This window comes from Molossus molossus, unplaced genomic scaffold (genome assembly GCF_014108415.1).
Source record: "Molossus molossus isolate mMolMol1 unplaced genomic scaffold, mMolMol1.p scaffold_m16_p_5, whole genome shotgun sequence".
In the NCBI taxonomy this organism is placed as follows: Eukaryota; Metazoa; Chordata; class Mammalia; order Chiroptera; family Molossidae; genus Molossus; species Molossus molossus.
The window spans coordinates 70,913,793-70,937,770 of NW_023425388.1; the positions used below are offsets into that span (position 1 = coordinate 70,913,793).

Sequence of the window (23,978 nt, forward strand, 5' to 3'; positions counted from 1 at the left end):
TTTATATTTTGCATGTGTATGTGTGTGTCCATGAACGCTTGGTGTACTTTCATATATTTTTAAAAATTACATAAATCATACCTCAACTTAATGCCATCATTTCCAATTCACATTCCAAGGTGCTGCTGGAGTGCCACGGTGAACACACAGGGGTGGTGTGGGATGTTATAAATTTTCAACCACTGGCAAGTGATAGTCCACAGTTTCAACATTTAACTTAAGTACATTTTTCTTGATGGTCTCATGTCTTTGAGAAGCTGGATTTTTGGCAGTTGCTGTCATAGAAAGCAGGTACTGTGTGACAATCAATAGGCACACACATCCCAATAATAAGTAATTTAAGAATCATTATATAAGAATGGAATTGAAATAATATTTCCTTTCAATTTATGTTTATTAATTTTTATATAACCACTAAGTTTCTGGGACTTAAAACTTGTTGAGTTGTTTAGAACTAAACTCAGTAAATGGTTCTGTTTGGTACTTTTTAGGCTAGGTTTGCTGTGAAAACATTACTGAGACACTAAGGGCTCTGTAAAAAAAAGTAATGAGACGCTGAAGGCTCTTCTGAACTGAGAAATTTTGTGTCATTCTGCAACACATTTTAGTTTCACTTGACATTGTGTTCATTCATAGTTATCTATGTTGGCACGTACAGACCCAAGGCATTTTAGGCACTGTATACAGTGCTATGTATTATTTCATTGTTGTGACAGACACAATTTATCCATTTCTTTTGATGCACATTTGTGTTTTCACTCTTGTCTTCCCCTGTCACACTCTTCACCCTCACTCTTTTCTTTATAATCCCTCTCTCTTCCTCCTTTCCTTCCTGTTCTCTTCCTTCAGTTTTCCTTTTCTCCAGTCCTCCCTCCTCCCTCCCTCCCTCTTTTCCCTTCTCCTTCCTTCCTTCCTTCCTTCCTTCCTTCCTTCCTTCCTTCCTTCCTTCCTTCCTTCCTTCCTTCCTTCCTTCCTTCCTTCCATCTTCCTTCCAAAGTGTATCCATTTTCTACTTTAGCTTTATTTCTATTAAGTAAAGCGGAGCTTCTCTTCATATCCTTATTGGCCAATCAGGTTTTATTTTCTCTGATTTTTTGGTTTGTATTCTCAGCAGTTTTAAAAATTATAATGTTTATGTTTTTTTCTTATTGATTTATTGTAGCTTGTTATATATTCTGAATAGAAATGTTTTGCTGATTATCTATATTGCAAATATATTTTCTTAGTCTCTTAGTTTATCTTTTATGTTTATATTATTTTATTTTTCTGTTTTGTTTTTCTTATATTGAGACAACAATTGTTTTTCTAATTTAATCTCTAAACATGGCATTGTATCACAATGTATTTTCTGGTGTTGAATAAATCTTATATTCCTGGGATAAATTTTCTATAGTTATAACATATATATATATATATATATATATATATATATATATATATATACACACACACACATATACATTGCTTTATTTGATTTGCTCTTATTTTATTTGAATTTTGCATCTAAGTTCTATTTATTTCTTTTTTAAATTAAATTTATTGGTATATCATTGGTTAATAAAATTATATAGGTTTTAAGTATACAGTTCTGTAATACATCACCTGTATATTGCATTGTGTGTTTACTACTCAAAGTCAGATCTTCTTCCATAACCATATATTTGACCCTCTTTACCCTTTACTATCTCCTACCCCTCTTCCCTCTAGTAACCACCATACTATTGCCTGTGTTTGAGTTTTTTGTTTTTCTTGTTTGTTCATTTGTTGCTTTTAGTTTTATATGCCACATATAAGTGAAATCACATGGTTCTTGATTTTTTTCTGACTTACTTGCTTAGCATGATATTCTCAAGATCCATCCATGTTGTCACAAATGGCAGTATTTCATCTTTTTTATGGCTGAGTAGTATTTCACTGTGTGTGTGTATGTGTGTGTGTGTGTGTGTACCCCATCTTCTCTATTCAGTTAGTGAGGGACCCTTTGGTTGTTTCCATATCTTGGCCACATGAATAATGAATGCAGCAATGAATATAGGGATGCATATATCTTTGCAAATATTTTCAAAGATTTTAGGCAGATACCCAGAATAGGGATTGCTGGTTCATATGGTAACTGTATTCTTAATTTATTGAGGAACCTCCAAACCTCCCCAAAAGTAAAAGTCTAGGACCAGATGACTTCACTAGTGAATTCTACCCAACATTCAAAGAAAATTTAATACCTATCCTTCTCAAATTTCTCCAAAAAACTGAAGAAGAGGCAATACTTCCTTTACATTTTGAGGCCAACATAACTGATACTGGAACCTAGCAAGGATGACACAAGAAAAGAAAACTACAGACCAGTATCTCTGATGAATACAGATACGAAAACCCTACACTAAATAGTAGCAAATTGAATAAAACAATACATTGAAAAATAAGACACTGTGATCAAGTGGGGTTTATTCCTGGGGCATAAATAAGGATGGTTCAACATGTGCAAATCAATCAGTGTAATACAGATACCACATTAAAAAAAAATAAAAATTTCATGATCATATCAATAGATGCAGGAAAACCATTTGACAAGATACAACATCCATTTATGATTAAAACACTCAATAAAATGGGTACAAAAGGAAAGTACCTCAACATAATAAAGGCTATGAATATGACAACCCCTCAGCTAATATCATACTCAATGGTAAAAACTGAAAGCTTTTCCTTTAAGATCAGGAACAAGAGAAGGATGCCTGCTCTCACCACTGTTATTCAACATAGTACTCTAAGTCCTAGCCAGAACAATCAAGCAGGAGAAAGAAATAAGGCATTCAGATTTGGAATGAAGAAGTAAAATCATCATTTTTTGCATCTAAGGTCTTAAGTGAAATTGTATATACCTTTCCTTTCTCATGCTCCCTCGTTTTAGAATCAAGTTTTCTATCCATTATTGATCATAAAGTTATTCATTTTCTATTTTTTATGGTATTGATTTTGTTTGGTATCTTTTTTAAAGGAAATTTTCCATTTTATTTTAGTTTGTAAGTTGATTGCCATTTAGTTGTTTAGTATATTCTCTTAGGGTATTTAATGTTTTCTCTGTCTTTAGAGATGTATTCTCTTCACTCCTGAAGTATCTAATTAGTGCCATTTTGCTTAATATTTAATAATTTATAATAATTTATCCCTATACTCTTTATTTTAGGTTGAATATTATCAATTTCATGCGATTTAACAACATTTTATTAATCTTTTTAAAGGAGTAGTTTTGTGTTTTTAAAGAACCAGTTTTGGCTCTCTGTTGTATATTCTATGATACTAATTTTTCTTCTAGTCTTAATAATTTCCTCCTTTTATTGGGCTTTATTCTGCTATTATTTTTAACTTACCAAGTTAGATACTCAACTAGTTAATTATACAACTTTTAAATCTAATGTATGCATTTAAGGCCATAAATTTTCCACTTTAGCTGCATCCCACAGGTTTTGATATGTAGTATCTTTATTGTTCAGTTTCAAATATTTAATATTTTCATTATGATTTTTTTCTCTGACTCATGGATTATTTATAAATGTGTTTTTTAGTTTCCAAATATATAGGGATTTTTAATTGTCATTTGGTACTACTATTTTTATTTTATTGCATTGTGGTCAGATAACTTGGTTTGTATGGTATAAATTCTTTGGTGTGTATTGAGACTTCTTTTAATGGAGCAATAATTGTTGTATTTTATAAATTCTACACATTGGTTTGGAAGGATCATTCAATCCTTGAGAGAAAAGTTACTATACATCAGTTAGTTTGAACTTACTAATTATATTGTTTAAACTTCTGATCTTTACTAATGTTCTTAAAAATTGAAGTATCTTCTGAAGATGCTGTTGAAGTGTCTTCTGCCTCATGATTCACTCCTTCACTTTGTTTATTGTTCTGCTGGAATTTCACTTTCTCAGAAAAACTTTGTCAAAATTCTGTCTAAATTATCTGCTTCTCCATATCATCACTCTCTTTTCCCGTGTCCTACTTTTTCCATGTGACATTTATTAGTACTGGGTAATATATTTTATATATATGTATGTGTTGATTGTCTCCCTTACTAGAATATAAACTTGCTGAAGAAAGGAACTGTATTTTATTCATTTCTGTATCTTCTAGGTCTAAAATAGTACCTGCCTAAACAGGCATTTAATATGCAGTTGTTGAATAAATGAACAAAGTAATTGGAATTTTTAATATTATGGTCAGTTCATTTTCAGTTGAAGGAGGTTGTTTTCTATGAGAATTTTATGGTTTTTTTCCAAAGTGATTAGCATTTCTTTCTGTCCTATGACCCAGTCTTTGCTCATAAGAGTTTAAGGAAATTCTGATTGTGTTTGTGTTCATTTTTAAGTTGAATTCTCTATCCTAAAAATATAGTGTAAATGCTGATTTCTAGGGTGCCCATAGAACATATCTGGGTCTCATATATTTTTGTGTGATTTTTTTTTTTAACCACCCTGAGCCCAAAGAATAATTCAGGTTTTCATACAGCTTCTCCATGGTAGTCTATAGAATTTTTCTCTCTTAATTTTATGGGTACAGCATCCATTAAGAAGCATATCTCATTTGCAGCTCCATCTATCTTATTGGCTTTAGGGATTGTCTGTTGTCCACACATTGGTGCTAATACTCCATACATCATCCCAAAGATATAGGTATAAATGAGTATGATGCCCTAGGGTCCAACAAGTCTTCAGCCCCACCCTCAGCTCTAGATTTAAGTTCTCCCTTCTTTTCTGACAGATATTTTCTTTTCTATATTTCATTCTAACTTGCCTCAGTGTTTAACTATCAAAATTATCCTAAATATCTGAGTATTTGAAGTGAAAGAAAGATAAAATCTGCCATATTCACTGCAATTACTAGCATTTCATAGTAACTTGTCTTTACTTCTAGTAGGTCCATAAGGATCTTTATTTTAATCTTTATAAAGTTTATTTACAGCATGGTGATCCCTTTATAGATGATGTTCACTAAGTTCTTAATGAATTTAGCCCTTGATTTGGATTAACTTCGGTGATGTAATATTAACATTCACATGTTATTTTTTTTTCCAAACAAAATATCCTTTAAGTTAACAATTCACATCATGCAATGGCTATCTCTCTCTCTATCTCTCTCTCTCTTCTCAGTCTCTCTCTCTCTCTCTCTCTCTCTCTGTGTGTGTGTGTGTGTGTGTGTGTGTGTGTGTAGTGTGAAGGAGGGAGAAGGAGAGAAAGAGAAATGCTTAAGAGTTTAGGTGGAAAGAGAGACCATTATAAAGAAAAAGATAGTTTAGAAGAGGAGGAGAGAGATAAGGAGAGAATGGGTAGTGGGTAAGATTGCCTTGATAAGACACCTGGTACCTAAACAAGACAAATCTTTGGCAAGGTTGGTTTAATTTTTTTCAGTGAGGCAGATGAACTATAGCAGAAGCAGATAAATTATTCTAATTCATTCTAATTCCAGTCTGCCTTCCCCTTCAACTCCTTGGCCCTGACTTCTTTTCACATGGACCTAAACTAGTGCCTTTTGCTGATACCCGAGTAAAGTTGAGAGGTTTGCATTTACACTCAATTTTTGGCACTTTATGATTTGCACTGTACTTATGACTACAGGGGAAAATTGGTCCCTCTGAGTACAGAGTAAGTGACTGTCAGCTTGATTGTATGTGAAAGCTCCTATTCTATCATGTGATATTAACAGGAACTCAGGATCAGCAACTCTGTGTTCTTTTGGAACTGCTTTTCTTCAACATTCACAATGCATAGCAAGAAAATAGGTAAAAAAGGTATTCAAGTCTCACATGTGAGCCAGGAACACTTCATCCTCTTTTGTAAATATTGCAACATTTTTATTCTCCTTCATATCAGGAAACAGAAAGAATCTTTCCAATTATTTCTTTAATGAATCAGTTACTTTATGGAGCTTTTGAAAACGTTATTTTCAGATAGCTTCAACAAGCTACCCCGATTGTGTAATTTCGTGGTAAGCTTTTTGCATTCATCTTACCTGGGAGGTCAAGCATTTTATGACCTCAAAAATCCTGATCCTTGTTCTGTACAGACAATTACCTAAATGTTCCCATTATTTAGAATGGCTATTTCAACCATCTCAAGGTTTACTTTTACTCGGGTTCTCAAATGTTTTCATTTATTGAATACTGAATCCAATTGAAGCAGCTTTGAGAATAGTATCTAAAATCTTATATTTTCTCATTTTATTTTAAAGTTTGTGGTTGTATGACATGATGTAACTTAATGGCAAATTTTACATTTGAACATTATAGTTTTTGCAAAAGTTCTTTTGACGCTAAAGTGATACTTTGACACCACAGGCTGTAGAGATTTATGTAGCCAGAATGGATAGAGCAGAATTGGATGTCAGAAAAGTAGAGTACAATTTATTGGTTATCACAAATAGAAGGGCTGATTACTTAATGAAAGCTAATTGGCGGTAGAATTTATTATAACAACTATAAGATAGAGAATAGAAAATATTCTATTTATTCTATTGTTACTAATTAATAAATAACACATCTCATGACAATGTGGATGAATGTACTATCATTTAGAATCTTTACCAAACTAGTTTTAATTTAATTGTTTAGCTATTTTGGTGTTGGGTTACAATTTTGAGAAGCATAAAATTAGTTTAAAATATGTGAAAATAGTTATTAGCTAGAATCTGGTAAAGGAGTATTTAGTACCTTGGATATATGAAGGTATATTCTAATTGGAAACTTTAGTAGACCTAAAAGATTTTGAGGAAGAAACAATTCTTATAATAGATGTAATGAAATGTAACTTGAAATGGCCTGACAACATTTTCAATAAAACACTGGAAGAGAAATCAGTAAACATTGTGAAGACAAAGGAATCATGAGCAATGAACAAGATGAGTTTATTACAAACAAATCATGCCTGACAAAATTAATAGTTGTTTAAAATAGAATTGCAGAAATAGCATGGAGAAAGGGAATGCATTTGTAAAACTTCAAGTATTTCTTATAGCTTAAATTAAAAAAAAATAGGGTTACACATAATCTGATAGATTGAATATTTATGGAAAGAAGATGCATCTACGTAAGGCCAAATGCAATGGCCAGAATATCCCCAAATTGATTGTAGGATTGGGTGGCAACAACAAGGGTGCCCTGAGGGGTTTGGGTCTCCCAAAATCTCCTTTAGTCCTTCAAAACTTATACAATTTATGTAAAAGCAACATGAATATCACACAAAGGAAACTTCTAATATAAGTCCTCCTAGCATCCCTTTTAATCAGATTTTGTTGCTAAGTCTCCCCAGTATAGAAGTTCTGTAGACTTCACTAATTGGTTTAACTCATGAGTCAATAAATTTGTTCCAGTCTCTCTTTATTAAAGATATAATTGACACATAACATTTTAGTTTCATGTGTACAGGATAATGATTCAATTCACGTATATATTGTGGAATGATCACCAAAAGAACTCTAGTTAACAACTAGTACCACACATAGTTTTAATTTTTGTTCTTGTAATGAGAACTTTTAAGATTTAGTCTTTTAGCAATTTTCAAATATACAATACAGTATTATTAACTCTAGACACCATGATGTACATTTCATCACCAAGACTTATTTATTTTATAACTGGAAGTTTGTACATTTAGACCACCTTCACCCATCCACGCTCACCACCACCAATCTGTCTTCTGTGTATATGAGTTTGGTTTGTTTTTTAGATTTCATAAGATTCCATTAGATAGAAATGAGATTATATGGTATTTGTCTTTTTTTTTTTTTTTTTTTTTTACTGACTTTTCATTTAGCATAATGCTGTCAAGGTCAATCTATGTTGTTGCAAATGGCAGGATTTTCTCCTCTTTATGGCTGAATAAGATTCTGTTGTGTATATATACACTACTTTTTCTTTATCCATTCATCCATCAGTGAACACTTAGATTTTTTAATGTGTTGGTTATTGCAAATAATGCTACTGTGAATATGGGGGTGTAGATATATATTTTTAAAATTAAATTTATTGTGTTGACATTGGTTAATGAAATTACGTAGGTTTCATGGAATACTACTCAGCCATAAAAAAGATGAAATACTGCCATTTGTGACATGAATGGACCTTGGGAATATCATGCTAAGTGAAATAAGTCAGAAAGAAAAAGTAAAGATTTCACTCATATATGGAATATAAAACTGAAAGCAACAAATGAACAAATAAGAAAAACAGATAAGCAGATATCTTTTTGAGTTAGTGTTTTCATTTTCTTTGGATGAATATCCAGAAGTAGAATTGCTAGGTCATATGTTCCTTAATTTTTTGAGGAACCTCCATACTGTTTTCCATAGTGGCTGTCCCAATTTACATTCCCACCAACAATGTGCAATTGTTCCTTTTTCTCCACATTCTTGCCAAAACTTATTTCTTCTTGTCTATTTAAAAATGGTAGTCATTTTAACAGGTATGAAGTGAGATCACTTTGTGGTTTTAATTTGCATTTCCCCAGTGATCTCACGCTCTGTTTTTGTAAATAAACTTTTGTTGAAATACAAGCATGCTTTATCGTTTATATACTTGTTGCCTATGGTTGCTTTCATGCTATAGTAGCAGAATTGACGAGTTGAGATAAAAACTCTATGACCTACAAAGCCTAAAATATTTATCATTTGGCCTAACAGAAAGTTTGCTAATCCCTGGATTAAATAAATTATTTATTTATATATTTTTTACCTTTACAAACATTAGATTTATTGTCACATGTGCACATAGGTACATTGTGAGTACATCTTTCATGGAAGGAGTTAATTTCTATATGTTACTACACTTAGAGTGTAGTCTTACCCTGAATCTTCCATGCTTCACAGGGACTGAAACATCAATTTTGGCAATAAAGATCCAAAATGAGATACGTGACACTATCACTGCCTTCATTCAATTCCATTCAACTGTTCTTGAAATCATAAAAGTTGATGATGACATATCTGTAAGTTTAATGGAGGAATGTAAAGGGAACTGTGGTTGAGAAAAACAGTGTTGTTAGTCTTAAGTATCAAGACATTTTAGGTCTAATTCTGTGACAATCTATTTTGTTCAGAACTCTTTTAAAAATAAGTATCATCAAATTTATCTTGGAGTGTTCTACCAAATGTAATTATGTTAAGGGTAGGGATTTCAGTCAGATTCTAGTAAAAAAAAATCACCTTGTACATTGTAGTTACTTGATAAATATTTATGACTTAAATATTAACTTCATAATTATTTCATTTATTTAATTATTCATTTGTCAGGTATTTGAGTGCTTAATATGTGCCAGGCATACAAGTTTAAAAGCCCCAAATAAGTGTGGTCTGATAAAGGAATACAGGGTTAGGCAAAAGTAGGTTTACAGTTATTCTACTGAAAGTAATACAATAATTAATACATAATTAGTAAATAAGTAATTATGTATAATTAATAAATAACACAAGAATAAACTGTTCCATGTACTCACAACTGTAAACTTACTTTTGCCCTACTCTGTATAAAGAAGACCAGTGTGTTTGGATCCTGGTCAAAGAGTTTGTGTGTGTGTGTGTGTGTGTGTGTGTGTGTGTGTGTTGTGTTAATTTAGAATCCATGATGTTTTGTGCCTGTGTGAAAGTATTGGTGGGAACAAAGCATAAGGTTAGCCTTCTGTATTTTTTTCTAAAGTATCCAAATGGTCAATATTTTATAAAGAGAAATGTAGGTGTCTGAGCTAAAATGAGAGCGATTGAATTGATTGTATCTGAATCAGTTTTTGTTGAATCTAAGAGACAGCCATGAACAGATGTCTGGATAGGAATACGAGAAGAGTGAGAAGAGAGAAAGCATTGATATACTGAGCATTTTGGAGAAACTGGAGATTAGTGCTTGGTTTTTTAGCTCCAAGACCATGTCGATTTTTGTTATGTGAGTACCCCTTGCTGAATCATTGTGTATTGGTTTAAAATGGTATCCAAATGGATTGGAGGCTACAATTTCTGCATTTGGAAGAGAGGTTACATAATGGAACCAGATTATGGAGGACTTTGAAAACCAAATATTTAGGATTTGATAACGTGATTAGAATCATTATAAAGAATAAAGTTGATTTCCAAATATTTGTTTTACTGTGGTATGTGTGGGATGATTTAGAGACAGAAGGAGCTGAGGATGGTATTTTATTCCAGGCATACTTTCTATTTTAACCAGGTTCTCATTCCCAGCTGGCTTTACTGCATTGGAATCAACTATTCTGTAAAAGTCCCTGGGTCTAATGAAGAAAAGGGCCTCAATTACCAACGTTCTTTCTTGTTATATATTCTTTAAATTTTTATTTATTTATTTATTTATTTATTTATTTATTTATTTATTTATTTATTTTAGAGAGAGACAGAGACACAAAGAGTCAGAGAGGGAGAAATTTGTTGTTCCACTTATTTATTCATTTATTGGTTGATTCTTATATGTGCCTTGACCAGGGATCGAACCCACAACCTTGGCTATTGGGACAACGCAAGGACATTTTTCCATTTTTTGTTAGATAGAGTGGGAAGGAAGGAGGGAAGGAGGGATAGAGGGAGAGGGAGAGAGAGAGAGAGAGAGAGAGAGAGAGAGAGAGAGAGAGAGAGAGAAAGAGAGAGAGAGAGAGAAACATCGACGTGAAAGGGACACATCGAGTGGCTGCCACCCGCACGATCCAACCAGAGCCAGGGACAAACTGTAACCGAGGTACATGCCCTTAGCGGGAACTGAACCTCGGTCTCTCTGGACCACAGGCCGACACACTAACCATTGAGCCAAACCTGCTAGGGCTCTGCTGTACTTTCTTTACTGATCTTTAATCATGTTTCAGGGCTCTGAACATTCTGCCTTATTTTGCCCTTATTGTTTGTATCTCACTGTTACCTGCTTGATTATATTTATATGTAGGAAGTAATTCAATGAAAATAAAATGAAATAACTTTTTAAATTAAATTTTTTTGGGTTACATTGGTTAATAGAATCATATAGGTTTCAGGTGTGGATTTCTTTGTTACAAAATGAAAACTTGTGTACAAACTGTAAGGATGGAAATCTTTTGTTTTGTTTTCATCCTTTGCTCTTTGTGAGATTACTCAAAATACAAAGGTTGGTACACTAAAAGCAAACCCTTAGATACAAATTGGTTGTTATCTCTGGAAACACTCAATCTGTCGGTGAGAAGGATATGCCAAGAAAATTTTTATGTTTTTCAGCTTTGGCCACTGAAGCAACTTGCCTGCCCTCGCTAAATATGCATTTTATTTTAATATTAATCCATGGACTATTTAAGACTACAAAGTAAAAATAAAATAATCTGGTTTGTTCCTCTCTTCAGATGAATTAGGAATAACAGATAGTTTCACCTTTGGGTACTGTTATGATAACATGTCCATTTGTCTTGTCTTGGTTGGCTCTTCAAATGTATAATCATCTAATTTTATATCTCATCAGAACTATTTCCAAAAAGGAAATGAAGGGTCAGCGTTTATTGTAGGGTCCCACATTTACTGAGATTGTGGTGTCTTATTGGCATTTGACTCTGGGAAATTTACAATGGTATGTAACTGCCAGCTTCACAAGGGTTGTGCCAGCTTTGTCAGCAGCTTATGAACAACTCCTGAAATGGACATGTCTGAGCAAAAAGTATGAATGTTTCTTACATGGTAGTGAAGAGGTGGACTTGTGTTCAATATAAAACCACAAAGAAAACTCATCAGCTCATGAGGGATTGGAACTGGAAATGGAGTTCAGATTGCAGGAGTACAGACTTCAGCCAGATTAAATGGGTGTGAATGCTGGTTCTGTCACTCAGTAGAGAAGTGATCTTTGGCAAATCACTTAATCTCTCTGTGCCTCAGTTTACACACCAATAAAATGGGAATAATGACATCTAATATCAAGGTAGGTACCTCCTAGAGTTTTTGTGAAGTCTAAATAAGTAAACATACCTAAAAGCTCTTAGCACAAAACCTGAATATAGGAATTGCTTATGTAGTTGGTATTATCTGCTAATTGTTAGAAGTAAAGGTGAAAATAAGTAGCTTTCTCCCTGGCATTGCCTCCTCTGAGTTACAAAAGTATAAGAAAATTGTTGCTGCTTCTAGGATGTGGAATGATTTGAAAATAGCACTGTTTTGTTTTACAGTTCAAAGCGCTGATGGTACAATTGTCCTAAAAGGAGACTCACATTTGACCTTTCATCTTAATTCAGACTGAATTAAGCAGAATTGTTTTTACACTCCCTTTTTAGAAAAAAGGAGACAAATCATAAGAAAATAGTTCATTATTAGGATTGTCTTCATAAAGCAACTTTAAAATTCTGGTTATGTCCTGGGGGTCACTGTGTAGTCAATATAGCCTCCTATGTATACATATTTAGAATTCTGTAAAATTAGAAGGCAAGTGGTCTTTATGTGGGTTGTTGGCTTCTGGAAATATTATACAAAATGTTGTGAACATATACACGTTTCCAGAGAAGGAGATCTTTGGTTTTTATTATCTTCTCAGAGGGACTTATGACCCACCAAAAGATTAACAACCATCCTCTAAGGTAGTATACAATTTTCACCTTTAATGAGGATAGAATTATAAGCCATTTACCAAGGCAGAATAAACTTACTAGTACATATTAGGTTTTTAGTTAAGAAAATCAAAACAAAAACTTTATTCACCCATAGCTAGCCAAAATGTTTAATTAACCAGCATTCCAGGTAATCGATGTTTACTTGTATCAAGTACAGACATTCTTGTGTATTAGCTGAGCCGGTATTTGGCTCAGAGAAAATGGTGATTTTTGTCTACTGTTCATTCTTTCTTTTTGTCCTAGTTTGAGAATTATTAATATTTCCCATAGTTTCATAATTGTACATTTTTTATGATATACTTAGGAGTAAGAGCATTCTATAAATGCTTGCTCCAAAACCATTATTATATCAATCTCATTAATATGTTTAGTACAGAGTATTTCTACTCATTCTGTTCAAAGGTACTGAGGAATAAAATATCTGAGAGAACAAGGGAACATTGACATGAAGGGAATTTTACTGACCTCTGAGATCTTTTTTTTTTTTTTAATCCACACCCGAGGAAATTTTTTTGCATTTATCTTCAGATAGAGCGGGAGGGGTGGGGGGAGGAGAGAGCGAAACATTGACGTGAGAGAGACACATCGACTGGTCGCCACCCACACAACCCCAACCAGGGCCAGGGACAAACTGCAACTTAGGTACTTGCTTTTAGCAGGAACCGAACCCAGGACTCTCTAGTCCTCAGGCTAACACTCTAACCACTGAGCAAAACTGGCCAGGGTTGACCTCTGAAATCTTAAAAATGTTTTGCATTTTTTATGTACTCGTGCAACTGTTTAAATTTGCATTTACTTTGGTGTTTTTCAATTGCTTTTATTAAAATGTCTTAATAGAATATTTAAAAGTAATTGTTTTATGGATCCTTAGAAAGAGCACACATTCCAAGCTCAAAAACTTTAAAGTTTTAGTTGAAGAAGTTTAAGTAAATAATTTAGAAATGCATTCTGTTTACCTGTTAAAAATTAAGCAGGTTGGACTGTGTACCTTTTATAGTCATTGAGTTTTAATTTATTTATTTGTTGGTGTGTTGGTTTTTAAGAATTTATTTAAGGCATTCTGCTATAGGAAAATAAAGATAAACAGAGTAAAGCTGCACATAATAAAGGAATGGGCTTGGGTTACATTTAAAGAGACAAATGAGAAAAACATAAATAGATTGGATTTTCAGGTTAAATGCAGTATTTAGTGCATAATCTTTCTGAACTTTTTCCCTCTGTTTGAAAGGGGAACTGAAATACCTAACAGCAAATATAATTGAGTCAAGTGAATGGTCTTTTGTTGTTACCCTAGAGCTCTGCTCAGTGGAATTTGATTTGATTTTAGATGGCTTTAGTATGGGGTTTAGCCAGGTCACTTTTACAGATTCTTGGAGGATGTCTGCTGTAGAACTTGTTAGATTTCTCTGGTGTTTTAAAAACTGTAATATTACCCAAAGCCAGAATGAATACCTTCACTAGAACTAAATTAGTCTTTTCCAGACTTGGAGGGAATGCATCTTGTCCTCTTGACCATGTTTGTACAGGTTATCTCGGATGTTCTTTGAGGATTATAAACTGGTTTTGATTTGCCAATTTTGATGAGATACAACCAAACTTTGTATTTAAATTTTTATTTAATAAAGAAGACTTTGTTTTATCTAATTATTGATAGAGAAGAAACAGCAGTTAGGAGTTTCAGTTTATTTTGTCCTAATGTGTTTACTTTGAATTTTTACTTATTTGAGATTATACTCCTCCTACTTTCAAAACTGATTTGATGTAGCTTCATCTGTTCTCTCTCATGGCGTATTTTGTTTGTCTCTTTATCGTGGTCCTATTTGTGAAGTTGATGCATATTTTACCTGGTTTCTCTTATAATAGTATGCTTACTATATAAATAGAACCTCAAACTGCTGAAGTTTGCTACATTCTATGCAGTGCTTTTTTTTGAAAATTTAATTGAAGATGAAATCAGTTAAAATTTAGCTATCTGATAAATACTATTATAGGTAATTTTTTTTTTGTTTTGTTTTACAAGTCTTATTATTACTGTTAATTGATATTTAGAGAGAGCAAGGGGGAAAGAGAGAGGAAGAAACATCAATGTGAGAGAGAAACCGCCATCGACCTCTTTTGCATGCTCCCTGAGCAGGGATCAAACCCACAACCTGGGTTTGTTCCCTGACTGGGAATCGAACCCACCACCTTTTGGTGTGTTGACCAATGCTCCAACCAACTGAGCCACACTGGCCAGGGCTCTTTTGCTTTTTTTTTTGTTGTTCACTTCTCTCTCTCACTCCATCTTCTTTCCTTCCTTCCTTCTTCTTTTTTAAAAATTTAATCTATACAGTTAACAAAGGTGGCCTTTCCCAGAAATAAGGACAGATAGACATTTCCAAATGGCTTTCTTAACATTCAGGAAATCTAATAATATATTTTTTATTTATTTGTATATTTATTTAGAAACAGAGCAAATGTCTTGTTTTAGAACTTTTTTGGGGTGTCCTGGCTGGGTGGCTCAGTTACTTGAGTGTTGTCCTGTGCACCAAAAGGTTACAGGTTCAGTTCCCAGTCAGGGCACAAACCGAGGTTTCAGGTTTGATCCCCAGTGAGGGTACATAAGGGAGGCAACTGATCGATATTTCTCTCTCTTTGTAAAATCAATAAAAACGTATCCTAAGATGAGGATTAAAAAAAAAGTAATTTGTGTTTATTGTATAAACTTTGAAAAGAAATTGTAAGAAGAAAAATATCTGCCATAATCTTAGTACCTGAGATAAATACCAGGAATAATTTAGTCTATAGGTCTTTACTAATACATACATGTTTTTCTAATATGTACATACACAAATACATACATATCTATATTTATATATTTCTATAACCAAACATTGCATATAGTCTATATGTATGTTTGTATAATATACATATTATTAAAATTGGTATCTTATTATTATCATCATTTTATAACCTGCTTTTTAATCTTAATGGTATATTGTAAATTTTCACTTGCCATATTTAGTGAAACTTTATCATTATATCACATATAATTTTTTTAAATCAGTTTACTACTACTATGGAATATTTTGTTTATTTTAATTTGTATTTTTTTCATTGCTATTACAAATTAATATTATTTTATATATATCGTAGCTTGTGTTTCTTCTATTATAAATATGTTCATTTGAAAAATGAAATTTGTTTTATTTATTTATAGGTGAAGATTATTAACCCTATGAATATCATATACATTAAAATATTTATTGTTATTTGTTGTTGGCTTCTTGATTTTGTTGGAGATAATTTTGGACTTGTAAAAATGTTTACTTCAAGTAGTCAAATTCATAAATCTTTGTGCTTAGGCATATACTGCTGCCATGTGCCTCAAAAGACTTCTCACCTTAGAATTCAGAAAATTATATATATATATGTGTGTGTGTGTGTGTGTGTGTGTGTGTGTATACACATGTATATATATTTTTTTCTTAAAGCTCTTTGATTGTTTTACTAATTATTTTCAAATATAGTAATCTAATTTATATTTTGGTATTGGGTAAGAGGTAAGGAACAAAAATTACTTGTTTTCACATAAATTAGTCGATTATCTCAACTTTGTGGAAATGCTACCTGTAACATTTACCCCATACTGAGTCCCTATGGTCTGTTCTACTCATCTGTCTCTTCTATTGCCAATATCACACTGTCATGTATAATTCAATCTTTGTTAAAAACTAACCTTGTTCGCTACTCCTTTGCTACAGGGCTAAACCTAACACTTGATATTTTTTTCTGTTGTCATCTTCTTTTTTGTTGCATTTTTAAAAATTTGAACTAACTTTAAAGCATCAGAACTACTAAAGATCATTTTAGTTTAATTCAGTTCAACAACGATTTATTGACTGTTTGCTATATATATCAGGCCCTATGCATGTTATAGGAACACGTAAGTGAATTAGATACCTGTGTGGTAGACTCCTTGAACTAGAAAAATATATTACTCTGATGGAGGCAGACAGAGCATATAAATGGTAAAGACAGTGGACTGATATTGAAAACTTTATTTTATTCCCCTGATTCTTCCTTATTACTTTCTTTAATCTATGGTTTACTGGCTATAGCCATTTTACATATATTTTCACCTTTTTCTTTCTTTTTAATCCATAAATGATTAATTATTAAGCAACATTGATTTAACAGAATTAAATTGACTCAAGCATATTAGATATGGTGACTTTTTCATATTCATATAGTCTGTTTACTTTTTCTAATTAATGAACTGGTAATGTGTATTTCTATTTTCAGTTCTATAAATGTTTACTGAATTCTTGCTAGACACTATTTAAAGAGCTATAGGGAGATAAAAATGAATGTCTGACAAATTTTTAATCTAGTGGGGAAATTTACCATTTATAAAAATAATAGCAACATAAAATAATAGTCATTGAGAATACTGTTTGCTGTGTAATAGCCATTGTATGAGAAAGGTAATGTGTATTTTGTTTAATCCTTATAAGAGCCCAGATAGTCTCCCAGATATTTTTTTAATCTTCCTCACTTCACTGTGGCCTTTTCTTATTGTCATCTCCTCTGAGCTTTCCTGTTCAGACTCATCTAAAGTATCAGTCCATGTAACTCTCAGTGCTGCTACTTTGTTTTGTTTGCCCTCATAATACTAATTATATAACATAAGTCTAACACTTTATTTGCTTATTGTTTGCTTCCCCTGCTAGAATGAATACTGAGTGGAAGACTATAAACAATAGGTTGTAACAGTTTGGAGTTAACAAAGGACGCACTTTAATTTAATTCATAACATTTCACTTCTTTAAGTATAACTTTCTTTATCTGTAAATAGATGTAAATCTAGTGCCTGTTTCATAGGTTGATCAGGCTGTTCATTCTTTTATTCAATAAATATTTGTTGATCTCCTACTCTATGGCAGATACCATTCATGAAAATGGTGTAGTACAGTGAAAAAGACAGTGCTGACCTATGGCAGTTTCATTCTAGTGGGGGAGGCAGATCATTAATAAATAAAAATTAATTTTATAATATATCATGTAATAACCAAATTTTCTCCCAAGTGTCCTTCCCTACCTCACCCCTACAATCTGAACATGTTTTTCTTTTCCATTCCTACTTATCCCCTGTTTATCCATGAATAATGGTTCTTTTCTCAGTTCTCCTAAGAAATGCTAATTTTCAGTGCCTCTTCTAAAGTTTGGGGTTGCAAGATAAGTGTGATATTACTCTTGTAGCCTGAATATAATAGGACTGTCACCTTCCTTTTCTGGATCCCATTTATCTATCAGTAAAGCCTAACCTCAGGTTTCTTTTGGTTGACTGGTGTGGTTTGTTGCTGGATTATTTGTTTTCCCTTTGTAAAATGTTGTTTATGCATATTAGAGATCCAATCAATTAAAATCCTTAGACTTTTTGCATTTTAGCAGGTCTGTCACTGTAGATGTACTGTTTTACAGGATTGGATTATGTTTATATATGCATTTCCATTAGTGAAACTGCCTTTGAGACTTCAAATGGCTGAATCTCTGTGGAGATTATTAGTAAATATGACCTTAAGGTCATCATTGAGATTTCATAGCAAATTTGGATCTTGTTCCAAGGACATACAATATCAAACTCAATTTTTAATAGGAGAGTTGTTTCTAGTTAAATGTTTTCATGTTCAAACTCACTAAATTGGCTTCAAAGGCTCCTCAACATCGTGCCTGCTTCACTGCTCCCAGTCCCAGCTTTGATTCTATAGGATCCATTTATTTGATATCCCTCCCTTCAAATCTGAGCAGGGCCCTACTATTAGCCTAGCTTGCTGGGGCAGGAAACAAAATCTCATGTCCATGCATTAGGTACTGTACACCAGTTCAGGCTATTTTGAACGTGTTACTTGCTGCTCCCTATTTCTTCCTGCCCATTTACTTTTTATTCTTTTTGGATATCTTCTTTTTATGTATATCTCTCCAACCTCACTCACTATTTTGAGGATAGGTTTGTGTCTTTCTTAACTTGTATACTTCCTAACTGACCAGTGCTTACCAGTATATTGTACATAGTAGATCTTTGCAAAATCTCTGATACTCAAAAAACAAACAAACAAAAAACCCCAAAACACAAATAAATGGGATAAAGACTATTTGGTATTAGTTTTATTTTTTAATTATAAAAATATAAATATAAAAACCTTTGTATAAACTAAGAAATATTTTAATAATATTATTATAAATAACCTGTTCTCCATATAAACCTTAGACGTACAGTGGTTTACATTATATACTTGTGCCACATTTTGCTGAGTACTTGTTCTGCACATACACAAATGAACATGTTAGCCTTTATTTAAAGAAAAACTATAGGTCTTAGTTGACATACACAAACTCTGCTATCTACTTCTCATAACTAATCAAAGATATTATAGAAATCAAAATTGTTTCCTTGGTAGACTTCTAATTCTAAGTATTTCTTTTTACAGTCACACAATTGAGGTGTTAAGACTTGCCCTTTGAGACTCTGAAGGCTGAAGGTAATGTCCATTGCTATTTTCTTGAACGGTTTTATCTTCTTGAAAAGTGTTATAATACTTAAGTGTTTGAGTTTACTAACTTAAGTCTTTCTTTTATTGCCATTTAACACATTAAATAACCTTTTCTATGTCTGCTTAAAAAATAATCTGAAATTATAAGTAAAGAAAGAAGAAAGCTGTGTCATCTGAGAATATCTCAGCCTAATTGGATGTTGTTGAACCTGTTCTTTCTTCTATATGGGAATCTACTGTGGCCCCTCCCCTTGTTAAAATCATTTTGGAACTTTACTTATTTTATACCTTTCCCTCTTCTTAAATAAACATATTGGCTCAAGCTTCATATTCCTCATCATCAGGAAGAGCTTTATAACTGATTCCAAGAAATAAAAATGTATTTGTTGGGAACAACAAAGCCATTTAGATGACATTTTGTGACTACTAAAGTCCAGGATTTAAGGCAAAAAGTTTACAATTGACTTGTGTCCCTTTATTGTGTATAAAGAGCTCATAGGGATTGAAGAAGGTTTCTTAGACAAGAGGAAACTGTAATTACTTTGCTTCTTACATGCATGGTTAGATCTTCCAGTGAGAATAACATGGTAGGGTAATTTATTATAGAAGAGTAAATCACAGATTACATTGGAGGGGGATGGGATGGTGTGATCCAACCATCAGTTTTGTGAATACATACACTTAAGCATGTGTGATAGCTTGTTTTTAATTTCTTTACACCAGTGCACACCTCAAACATTCTATTTAGCAGTGGGATATGCAAATTGTTCCAAAGGCAGCAACGGTACTTTCACCTGAATGTCAAAACTGTCAGAGAGCTTTAAATCAAATCTTTCTAACATTGAAAAACTACCCAGCCCCAAGATTGAGGCACCAAACACACTGCAAACACTTGATTTCCATACTTTCAAACAGCTCCTGTATGTCAACAGGGTAATGTCAAAGTTCTAATTCACCTGCTTTCTAATTTTAACCTTTTAAGGATTTTATTTTATTTGACTTAATTATGATATTTTCTACAAATTAATGATAAATGCCTTGATTAATAAAACCAAATGTCAGAGAAAATGACAACTTGATGGAAAATTAATACTCGGCAATATTTTAAGGTACAGAAGTACCAAAGATGTATCTTAAACCTCATACTTCATTAGCTCTTTTTGAAGGTAGGTAGATTTCTCCTTGCACTTAAATTTTCATAACTACATATGTTGATGCATTTTAGCTATATAATTTTCAGCTGTTGTTTTACTATTAGCTGTTATAGATAGAAATATATTCTTAATTTTTATCTCTCCTATACTCATAATATTTTTCATTTCACAAAATCAAGATACTATTTTATATTTTGGGTTGGTTATAGAGATGAAGCTATCATACTGAGTCTATATAGCAATGTGTGTGTGTTTGTGTGTGTGTGTGTGTGTTGTGTGTGTGTGTAGTTCAAGAGATCTCATGGAGTAAATATAGTAATTGGTGGTTGGATACCTGCTACACTATGAATTCATTTGTTTATGAGTATTTCAGATGTTATATTTAAAAATTATTCAGTAAAAATAATATATATACAGAGAGAAATAGGTTTTTATAAGGGGGTTGCTTTTTTAAAATGTCTTTTTTTCTAACATTTTGTTAAAATACCTGAATATAAAGAATTGTAACTTGCTTTTCACCCCCCATAAACTGTTGCTTAAATAAAAATAAAAAAATCTGAAGAAGAAATATGACTATTTTATTTTTTCCCTTTAACTGGAGATCATAGAGTTGAAAGATTAAAAAAAAAAAAAACATGTATTTTTTTTATCCTCACAAACATCAGGATGGTTTTTGAATATGAATACTTAAATATTATTCAATTGAATGTTATGTGGAAATGGTGCTATGCAGGATTACAGTCCATCTTGGTTTTTTATTTTCATATTTCACAGATAAAGCTGCCAACTAAACCAGGGAAGGCATAATGGCCTCTTCTGTGTTGTACTTTTGTTTGGTTTGGTTGTTCGGGGATAAAAAGACCCACATAATATACTGTCAGTGAAATGGACTCACTTTGACCATCTGTTCATGTAACAACATGATGGTCATACCTATCAACAGAAATTTTTGCCAATTAATGATAAAGTCACCTTTTTCTGTAATATACTGAACATTTCCTGTTGTTTCAGGCACCTTGCTATGCATAGTAAGGTAAATAGAGGTAAGTGTTGGGCAACGTTCTGTAAATACAGTATACACCAATCACGGGAAACATTATTCAATAGAGATTTCTAGTACTATTAAGCACTGGAGTTGGATTGTGCTGAATCTGCCCTTAGCTGGCTATAGACTTTATTGTTTTTGTGTCATGCCTAGTTGCAGGCATCCAGTCTGTACTGGCAAAGCTGCTTGATGAGGAGAGGCCACCAACATCGCTGCCCTGACTGCTTACATACCTGTCATGAATAATAGATTTGTCAGCTAGTTAATCATTGCATTGTATCTGTCTCTGTTCCTTCTTAGCTGATCACTGCCCAGAGTCTAAGTTCCATTGTGATACAAAGCTTCTGTTTTGTTTCTATACCTGCATTTATTTGTATGCAAAAGCATCCATTCTTTTTTTTTTTTTTTTCATATACTGGTAAGTAAAACATGCCCTGCTTCTTTGACAGTTCTTTTTTTTTAAATCCTCACCCAGGATATTTTTGCATTTATCTTCAGACAGAGTTGGAGGGAGAGAGAGGGAGGAATAGAGAGAGAGAGACATCAATGTGAGAGAGACACATCGAGTGGCTTCCACCCACACAACCCCAACTGGTGCTGGGGACAAATTGCAACGGAGGTACATGCTCCTAGCAAGAACCAATCCCGGGATCCTCCAGTTCGTGAGCCAATGCTCTAACCACTGAGCAAAACCAGCCAGGGCAGACAGTTCTTTTTGTTTTTTATTCCCCACCCCAGGACATTTTTTTTCATTTTTTTGTTCAGATAGAGTGGGAGGGAGAGAGAGGAAGAGAGAGAGAAACATCGACATGAAAGGTACACATCGAGTAGCTGCCACCCGCACTACCAACCAGGGCCAGGGACAAACTGCAACCAAGATACGTGCCCCTAGCGGGAACTGAACCTGGGTCTCTCTGGACCACAGGCCAACGCTCTAACCACTGAGCCAAACTGGCCAGGGCGACAGTTCTTAAATTAGATATTAAACAATGTGCTCCCCCCACCTTGTTTATTCTGTGTTTCGGCCTCTCATCAATTTATTTTCACGTGTGAACCAATTAACTTTTATTTATTAGTTACAAAATTTAATTAAGGAAATACTAATATTTACTTCACAATTCACAGCTTTGTAAATTTTTAGCTGAGATTCTAGTTATTTGGGTATAAGTACTATAATTGAATATCATCCTTTTCCAAAAATGTCTATGAAAAAAAGGAGGTAGACTGAAACCAAAAATAATCTCTAAAAGATTGGTATTACATTGTTTGATTTTAAAAATGAGGACTGTGGACTTGACCTTACTCAGAATTGTTAGTTTCAGGGAGTTGAGTTATAAAACTTTAAACTTGATGCTTGACTCAACATATATAACAGTCAGTTGATGTTCTTGAGGAATCTAAATCTCATGAAAAATTAAAGTATTTGACTATCTCTCATTTAACAAAAACAAATGCTCTAAAAAAATGAAATAAATGTTCTTTATTGGACTTAAGATACTTGAATTCCAAGGTTCAGTATTTAAACTAGACCCTTTCTTCTCTCAAATGACTTTTTAGCCTGTTGGAAACTGTTCTCTCCTTTAAGCCTGCTGTATGTCATTGTGAAGCTCAAGTAAATGAGACCTGACTAGTTTGAAAAGATTAATGTAGCTTCTAAAGTTGCCTAATGTATACCTTAAGTACCAGAAGAACAATCAGTTTATTTAAGTAGGATTCATTTACCTTATTTGTTTTCTTTGGAAGCTTGTGTTTATTAATTGAATAAACTATGCTCATGAAACACACTGATAAATAGAGTAATCAAAAGATATCAAGAGAAACCATGGACATTGTCCATGATATGTAGGGGATTTGTGTTTCTTGCCTAAATGCTGCATTTATTCTTCCACCGTATCTACCATTTCCTCAAATACTCAGGTTTCTCTTTATATCCTTTAGTCATCACAGGATGTTTTTTATTCCTCTGATGAAGTGGGAAGCAGATTAACACGCTTTCTTCTTGGGAATTAGATTATTTATTGTAGTATTGCTTAACATATCTTTGTAATACTCCCCAACCCCTACCCACAACTAATTAGTGACTTCCAGAATTAAGGAAAATGTTGGTTGTGCTCCGGCTCTATATTTACCAGTGATCATGGAAGTGTTACTAATACACTTGTCAGTATTAAAAAAGAATTAAGTAAATAAAAGGCCAGATGGTCGAGCCCAGGACCTATCAAGAGCCCAGTATGTGTGGGCTGGTCCAACGGAATGACGGAAACATATTACCAGCTTAAGTGGAATCAGAGTTAGGCTTTCACTTATAAGAAAAAGGTCATTTTTCAAATGTTTTCTGATGATAGAGTGATTTACATGTTCAGATCTTATTTGTGCTAGTAATATTTCCCTGTGCTTCAAGAGCCAACAGTGTTTACATGTATCAGAAAAGTCTCTTGGAACAGCACATAGTGGCATCAAAGTACAGCAATTACCATATAAGGATTTTTACTGGTTCCAAGAATCCTTTGTTCTCTCACAAAAAAACAACAACAACAAAAAACTGTTTATTTATTACTATTGTAACTTATTTTTTACATTTTATTATAATTGAACATTTTTCTCCTCCAGTAGACTCTAGACTCATGATATAAGGAACATG

The 23,978-nt window shown here is 33.1% G+C and overlaps 1 protein-coding gene across 1 annotated transcript in view; it reads left to right on the forward strand.

Moving 5' to 3' along the window:
- ZBTB20 (zinc finger and BTB domain containing 20) overlaps positions 1 to 23,978 on the forward strand; it is an 811,826-nt gene that overhangs the window by 162,694 nt on the left and 625,154 nt on the right. Inside the window, exon 3 of the mRNA XM_036243711.1 lies at positions 19,076 to 19,126. The gene's annotated coding sequence lies outside the window, so the exon portion shown is untranslated. The remainder of the gene's footprint in view (positions 1 to 19,075; positions 19,127 to 23,978) is intronic.